The sequence below is a fragment of the Octopus sinensis genome, linkage group LG25 (assembly GCF_006345805.1).
Source record: "Octopus sinensis linkage group LG25, ASM634580v1, whole genome shotgun sequence".
Classification (NCBI taxonomy): Eukaryota; Metazoa; Mollusca; class Cephalopoda; order Octopoda; family Octopodidae; genus Octopus; species Octopus sinensis.
The window spans coordinates 305,818-313,442 of NC_043021.1; the positions used below are offsets into that span (position 1 = coordinate 305,818).

Below are 7,625 nucleotides of genomic sequence, written 5' to 3' on the forward strand. Positions count from 1 at the left end.
TGGAGTTTGATCAGTTTAGATATTCATATTTAGTAGTCAACTGCGAAAAGATTCTTGACCAGACAGAAAATATGGATATCAATGGCTTGTTTATTTCCCCTATGTCTAATGATAAACCTCGGAATTGGCGAGAATATTGCATACGCTTGTGTCGTGAGTAAAGCTAAAGAATCTCTGAATAATAACAGCCAATATAAATATTGGTTAAGACGGCGCGCTGGATGAAATGCTTTGCAGTATTCCGTCCGTCTTCACGTTCTGAGTTCAAATTCCGCCGACGTTGACTTTTGCTTTTCATTCTTTCGGGGTCGATAAAATAAGTACCAGTTGAACATTGGGGTCGATGTAATCGACTTATCCCCTTTCTCTGAAGTGCTGGCATTGTGCCAAAATTTGAAATCAGTATTAATGTTGGTTGGTTGGTTGGTTGGTTGGTCGGTCGGTTTCTCCAGTCATGTTTTATATCAAACAGAAAAAGAGGGAGAGAGCGTACGAGAGAGAGTGAGAATTAACATAAAAGGCGCAGACTGAGTGCCCGATGATCTGAAAGATTTCATGAAATTTTGCAAAGATCGGTTTTCCATGGAGTTGAATGCGATTATGTTGATAAAGTTTCGAAAAATACTAACATATATTTATTGCAAATATACAAATGAGGAATTTGTTTTATTTAGTTTTATTTTAAAGTAATAAATATATTTCTTTTGAAAATTAGCATTCATCTCGTCATTCTGTAAAAGCGCCAATATGCATACCATATTTCCTCATATTGCTCATGGTAGCAAAAAATATTCTTCCAAAGTTAAACGTCACATGACAGGTAAGATTTTACTACTTCAATGAACTTCGGAATTTATAGAAGCCAGAATTATCGACATTCAATAAGAACATAACCCATAATACTTTCACGATACCAGTATCATCTTGTGATACTTAATTGGATTCTTGAATAAATCAACATCTTAGAGATCGAGACAAGAAAGCTGCTAACCCCAATGGTAAGTTCTACATCAGCAGAGACACTGACAAGATCTATGTTAAATGAAGGGGCGGAGGCAAAAGTATAAGGTCCGTCTAAATGGCTTCTGAATGGCCGCATCATATCACCCAAACAACAGCTGATGAATCCATAGAGAGAAACAAGTGCATCCTACATGTAATGAACAGTAATAACACTAACAACTTGAGAGCCGATGAAGAACTTCAAAATGCAGCTCAACTGTTCCATGTGATCCAAAAATAACAAAGCTAACCCACTTAAACAAAATTCGAAAAGAAATACTCGCCCGAAAATCTATGCATTAAAACTATTCCAGCAAACTACAGTATAACTGCCTCAGTAACAAGAAATGTAGTTTCTCTTGGCCAGTGATAAATAAGAGATTGTATCTCACCTGAAAGGATAGATCTTCGCTAGTTGCACTAAGAGAGAGCTAGTAATAGCCGGTCTATAGAAGAGATATTCTCCAGGTAAAGACATGAGCCTGAGGTACTGGAATAAAAGAATTGACTCTTTATTGAATGTATTTTATCGACCTTTCTTAGCAACATACCAATAGAGATGTAAGTATACCAAGCTAGCGAAAACCTACTGGAATCTCCTGTATAAAGTTTATAGTCTGTCTGGACCTATTCCTCCAAGATTCCTGTGACACTAATAATATCCTCTTCTACACTAGGTACAAGGACTAAAATTTTGAGGGAAGGGACCAGTTGATTAGATCGACGCCAGTACGCAACTGATATTTAATTTATCCACCCCAAAAAGATGAAAGGCAAAGTCGACCTTGGCGGAATTTGAACTCAGAACGTAAAGACATTCGAAATACTGCTAAGCATTTCGCTCGGCGTGCTAACGTTTCTGCCAGCTGAACAGGTTTCATCATCACAGCTGGACACGTAACTTTAGAGAAAGGAATTTGGGGCTGTGCTGAATGAATCTCGATTAAGAAAAACCTTGATGTCAGAGGTGAGACAACATAAGGGGGACTTAGTTACACTTCTGCTGGATTATGAGAAGGCATTGGATTCTGATCGTCATACGCGGTTGCTAAAGTTCCAGTTACCATTATCAAGATCATAGGCAAAAGGACTTCGTCCTGAGTCACAATTCCGAAGAGGTTCATTGGATTTAGTTTGACATGTTTCAAAGGAACAGTCCCGCCATGATGCTTCTTTATACTATCAGTGGAATCTAAACGTTTTTTTTTTTTTGCTGTAGAAATTGGAAAGGAACGTAACTGATCCAGACGTAAACAGAAACATTCTTTCTAAAACGATCTTATAATATCCTAAGAACATGGAGGCTATGAAGAAGACCTTGAACTAGTCACGGCCTTTTCAAAGGTTATAAGGATGGGCTTTGGTCATAATACATACTCCTACCTGATTATTAAATATGAGAGAATAAAGAAAAAACACGATAATATCTCTATCGTCATTTCTGTCTCAAGAGTTGGAAAGTAGTTTTACAGAAAATATTCTTTGACTGATGACCGAGGACCACACTCACACATGCGCGCGCGCACGCACACATGCACACACACAAAGACGGTGCAATTCTACCGCAGCAGGCTATCTGATAAAAAGTTGTCAGCCTATCAATAGAAGATCGCACACAACTCTGTTACCAGAGAGTTCGAAAGTGACAGCAACCTAGATAAGCAAAGTAGTTTCGGAACAACACCAGCACGTTATTAGCTGTCACTTTGAAGGTTAACTTTTAGAATTACATGAATAGGAATTCACAACGAAATATCTGATAAGCAAAAAGGAAGAGGGGTCCAGGGGAGATGGTCTGGATACAAGTGATGCACAATGTGTGTAATTTATATAGAGGATGTCGCTCATGCCATAAGTAAGGAACTGAAAATATCATCACAAAACTATCTTCCGATGACGCAAGATGTTGTGGCTTAAAATATTTCAATTCAGAGAAAGGATAATCCTGTGGATAGAAATGTAAGAAATGACAGTGACTGGTGGCGGATTCATTCATTTATAATATCAAACAATACTGATGGACTGTTCCTGTAAAACCTGAGTGAAATGAAAGCATAACAGACTAGATCTAAGCATCTGGTGGCGGGGAAGGTGGAATTATGCATCGGAGAGGAAAACAGTTGTTCAGTTAAAGATTTGTGAGAGAAAAAAATATGTCTACGTCAAACAATAAAGAAAAGAAATGTTGTTGCTTCATCTGGATTATAACTTTAGATATTTATCGATAATTATTTGAGCAGATTAATACGTGACAAACTGTTTCATTACTTGATAAGCTGGGTTGGCAAAACCAGAAAGAACACGCCTAATTAGCAAATCACCGAAGCCATTTAATGCACTGCGAAAATATGAAAGTATACCAAAATTTTAGAATGAAAAATGTGCGAATACAAGCGTGTAGATATGGATATATATGAAAAGGTATACTTACATAAGACAAGACAAACAGATCCACTTATGCAATGACAACCATGCTTGCATACATGCATGAATCCACACACACACACACACACTCACACACACATTCATGTATACATATACATACATTCATGACTACACAGTTAATGGTTTCAAATTTTTGACACAGAGCCAGTAAGGGGAGAGGATAAATCGATTACATCGACCCCTAATGTTCAACAGGTATTTATTTCATCGACAACGAAAGGATAAAAGGCAAAGTCGATCTCGGCAGAATTTGAACTCAGAACTTAAAGACGGACGAAACTGCCCGCCACCTTAACTGCCCACAAAATGTTTCAATTCAAATGAAAGAGCCTCGTTTTGGGGGAAAGATTTTTTAAAAAGTGAGTCTAAAATTTACCATAGACGCTCAGACACATACATATATACATATAATATGTACATATATTGTATATATAAACGCAGGCGTGGCTTTGTGGTAAGGAGCTTGCTTCCCAACCACATGGTTCCGGGTTCAGTCTCACTACGTGGCCTCTTGGGTGAGTGTCTTCTAATATAACCAACAAAAGCCTTGTGAGTAGATTTGGTTGACGGAAACTGAAAGAAGCTCGTCATATGTGTGTGTGTATGTGTGTGTGTATGTGTGTGTGTATGTGTGTGTGTGTGCATATATCTATGTGCGCATGTCGTTGTGTGTTTGTCCCCTCTCCATCACTGCTTGACAACCGGTGTTGTTGTGTTTACATCCCCTTAACAAGAGACAGATAGAATAAGTTCTAGGCTTAAAAAAGTAAATCCTGGGGTCAATTTGTTCGATTAAACAAAAAGACACTAAGGCGGTGCCCTCAACCAGTCAAATGACTTAAGCAGATGAAAGAATAATATATATATATGTGTGTGTGTGTGTGTGTGTGTATATATATATATATATATATATGTATGTATGTATGTATGTATGTATGTATGTTTGTATGTATGTATGTATGTATGTGTATATATATATATATATATATATATATGTATGCAACAAACAATGAAAAGGCCAACACCGGAGAACAAAGTTTGACAAATGCGGTTTAGTTTAACGTTTCAATAGAAAGAGGAATGTGTGTGTGTGTGTGTGTGTGTGTGTGTGTGTGTGTGTGTGTGTGTGTGTGAGTGCACATGTCATATAAATAGACAGAGAGAACGAGAGAGAGAAAAGCGTAAGTAAATGTACAATTTATATTAGAGTATACATACATACAAGTATATATACAGCGATGGATTATCATTAAGCAAAATAAGCACGTGCTTAGGGTATCAAGGGAGTTGGGTGGGGAGTCAACACAAAAACAGTAAATGGCTTACAGCACAAAAGAAATCACTTGAAACTTGCTAAAATAATATTCGGGATGGATGCCTTGTCTCTACTAAGTATCGGAGCAGATGTGTTTCGTAAGATTAATTTTGAGGATGCGATCAAATACTTTGCAATTAAACAAAGTGGGAGAAAACTTTTCAGATATAAATAAAGTGGAAGAGTATACCGAAATAAACATTTTTGCATTTTATTTCATAGATTGTTACTGTTTATATTTTGTTTTTATATACAGAGGAAGAGCAGCGAAATCTTTTTAGTGCTTAAGGTCTCTTTGGGTCTTAATCCGGCCGTGCGTATAGATAGAGATAGAGAGAGGGAGAGAGAGAGAAAGAGAGAGAAAGAGGGAGAGAGAGAGAAAGAGAGAGAAAGAGAGAGATAGATAGATAAATAGGTGGGTAGATAGATAGACAGATGCATGCATGCATGCATACATACATACATACTTACATACATACATACATGCATACATACATACATACATACATACATACATAAATACGTAAGTAGGTATGTATGTATGTAGGTAGGTAGGTAGGTAGGTAGGTAGGTAAGTAGGTAGGTAGGTAGGTAGGTAGGTAGGTAGGTAGGTAGGTAGGTGGGTAGGTAGGTGGGTAGGTAGGTAGGTAGGTAGGTAAGTGGGTAGGAAGGTAGGTAGGTAGGTAGGTAGGTAGGTAAGTAGGTTCGGGTGGATGGATGGATGGATGGATGGATGGATGGATGGATGGGTATCCTCCAAAGTGCAACAAACTTTTGTTTATATTTAATCTAAATAGCGAAAACCCTTACGCCGATATAATATCATACCACCGTAATCATAGTTCAGTAACACCAATTAACATGAATGGTTTAGGGATGGGGGAGAATTTGTTGTTGTCTCAGTCTGGATGAAGGGACAGTGCCCAAAGCCTTGAATAAGCCTTGTGAAACAATGAAATTGGCACGCTTAATGTTCCACTTCAATATTTGCAGAAGGGAAATTCCGCAGAGATATGGGTCTCTATGCCTGCGTGTATGCGTGTATGAGTGTATATCTACGTGTATGTGTGTAGGTATTTACATGTGTGCATGCGTGTATGTACGTGTGTGTATAAGTGTGCTTGTGCCTGTGAGTGAGTGTGTATATAAGAATTATATAAACGGTACAACTTACATAGATATAACAGCCTCGATTTACCGAGTTGTTGTTGGTAAACTCCACAAACAACGATAACGTTGCTGTCGATATCAACACAACTATCTCTCTGCTTCTCTCTGTCTGTGTCTATCGATCTACATGTGTGTGTGTGCATGTGTGTGTGCATGTGGGGGTCGGGGAGTATATATGTATAAGCGTGTCTAGGCGTGTGTTGAGATGGGATGTAAAGGTTATTCTCATGTATGTGTGTATGTATGTGTGTGTGTATGTATGTATGTATGTATGTAAATATAAACACAAATACACTCGCCAACAACACGACATAAGTTAAACGGCAAAATCGATGCAAATGTCGCTGATTAAATTCATGTTGCGTTTCTCGAGGTTCGAATTCTACCAGGGATAACTTTGTGGTGGACGCACACACACATATACACCGAAGGTAGCTAGCTAGCTATATAGACAGACAGACAGACAGACAGACAGACAGACAGACAGAGAGGCAGATAGACAGACAAACACACACACACAGATAGATAGATAGATAGATAGACAGACAGACAGATAGATAGATAGATAGATAGATAGATAGATAGACAGACAGACAGATAGATAGATAGATAGATAGATAGATAGATAGACAGACAGACAGACAGAGAGGCAGATAGACAGACAGGCTCATAGATAGAGAGAGAGAGAGAGACAGACAGACAGACAGACAGACAGACAGACAGACAGACATATAGACAGACAGACAGATAGATAGATAGGGAGAGAGAAAGAGAGAGATTCTTTCTAAACACATAGAGGGTTTCATAGATATTTAAACAATTAAATCAGTGTGATGATTTACTCGTAAATCAATAAATTGATAGATCGATACATGTAATACATAATACATAATATATATATATATATATATATATATATATGTATATATATATATATACACACGGAGAGAGAAAGAGAGAACTCACGGAAAACTTCCACTCCATTCCGCGTGTTCCGTATAACGAGAATTCCATAAAATAGTTGCGGCGTCAGGTAGTGGAGAGGGATGTGTGGTGGTGGGGGTGGGGGTGGAGGATGTGCTCTGTTGTTCTAGTCGAGTGACGTAGAGGTTATGGGTGGGTGGGGGTCGTGGCGGGAGCGGGGTTTTTTAACGGGCGTCCTATTTGTGCTTTGATTTTTCGCTAACAATGTATTTAAGCTAATATATATGCGAGCGCGCGTGTGTGGAATACATGTTGTGTGTGTGTGTGCCTATGTATTCAAACATGTGAATGTGTGCGTGTGTGTTATAAATCGACTTGCTTATTTGTGCAAATTACTTACTTATTTATTTTATTATTATTATTATTATTGTTGTTGTTGTTGTTGTTGTTGTCGTTATGTAGGCGCAGGAGTGGCTGTGTGGTAAGAAGCTTTGTTCCGGGTTCCGGGTTCAATCCCACTGCGTGGCACCTTGGGCAAGATCTTCTATTATGGCCTTGGGATAACCAAAGCCTTGAGGGCGGAAATTAGTAGATGGAAACTTAAAGAAGCCCGTCGTATATATATATATATATATATATATATATCCCTTTCTCTCTCTTTCCCTTTCACCTCGAACTGCTTGGTCCCATGCCTCCAGCACTCAGACACTCCTCACCCACTCGTCACTTTCCTTTCCCCACACCAACCACAATACCAAATCCTTTCTTC

At 38.4% G+C, this 7,625-nt stretch overlaps 1 protein-coding gene across 1 annotated transcript in view; it reads right to left on the reverse strand.

The window, feature by feature from the left end:
* LOC118767940 (cyclic nucleotide-gated olfactory channel-like) overlaps positions 1 to 6,989 on the reverse strand; it is a 116,581-nt gene extending 109,592 nt beyond the window's left edge. Inside the window, 1 exon segment of the mRNA XM_036513420.1 lies at positions 6,899 to 6,989. The gene's annotated coding sequence lies outside the window, so the exon portion shown is untranslated.
* Between the last annotated feature and the right edge of the window lie 636 nt (positions 6,990 to 7,625).